This window comes from Silene latifolia, chromosome Y (genome assembly GCF_048544455.1).
Source record: "Silene latifolia isolate original U9 population chromosome Y, ASM4854445v1, whole genome shotgun sequence".
Lineage (NCBI taxonomy): Eukaryota > Viridiplantae > Streptophyta > Magnoliopsida > Caryophyllales > Caryophyllaceae > Silene > Silene latifolia.
Genome location: NC_133538.1, coordinates 195,517,344 through 195,518,500, shown reverse-complemented (window position 1 = coordinate 195,518,500; position 1,157 = coordinate 195,517,344).

The window sequence follows — 1,157 nt, the reverse complement described above, 5'->3', positions numbered from 1 at the left end:
ATTAGCTTTAACATTTTTTTGTCAATTTATGACAATATTACAAGTCAAAGCTTTCTTATGAAACTTAATTATCTCAAAGACTTAATTCCAAAAGATAATTTCATTAAAATTATCTTTATTTGGTGGAATGCATGGTTTTATAGAAATGACATTATCTTTAATAATGTTCATATCAATAGCAGCAAAATTATTAGTTTATGTAATAATAGCTTTAAGATCTGGAATGAGACTAGACATAAGGATCTCAACAATCCTGAAAAAGGCAAGTCAACTAGTATCAATTCTAGTAAGGAAGAAATCTGGTGGGAGAAACCTAGAAACAGTTTCCTAAAGCTAAATTTTGACGGTTCGAGAATAGAAGGCAATAAAGCTGCTTTAGGATATTGTATAAGAGATCATATTGGTAAAGTCGTTCTGTTAGGAGCAAAAAAGTGTGGATCAAATAGTATTCTTGTTGCGGAAGCTCTCGCTTTAAAAGAAGGTATTTTAGCCGCTAAACACTTAGGAATCTCAAAGTTAATTATGGAGGGTGATAATTTTATGTGTTATTAATTCACTTCGTAGTACTTGACAAATTCCTTGGAAAATCTCTAGTATTATCAAGGATGTGAAATTAGACCTTCATTTGTTCGATGAAGTGATAATTAAACATTGCTTTCGTGAAGCCAACAAAGTTGCTGACTTCATAACTTCTATTGGAAATTCATGTCCAACTCTTTCAAGGTGGTTTGAAAGCCGGTGGCTTCAACTTATCTCACTCATTCGAAAGGATGAGATAGGTTGGTCCTACCCTAGAGGATCAACCTAGTTTTTTTAACCTATAAAAAAAACATTATTTTATTTACATGTTAAACCCATTTTTTAAAAAAAAAATAGTTGCCTTATACTTATAATAATTATAATATCGGTAATAATAATAATTTTAAGTGTGATAATAGCCTTGAGACGTGTTTTAATGACATCCCGACTCAATTTGAACCTTTGGGCCTAGCTTGGCTATTGGGCCTTCCTCCTACTCTCTTCTTCTCATAAGACTCGTGAAATAAACCCTAATATCTTCATCACCTCAAAAAATTCATCATATATCTTCTTCTTCAGCAAGTCCATTAAACCTCCAACAAACACCAATATTAAGACGGATGCCATTTCTTCGTTTC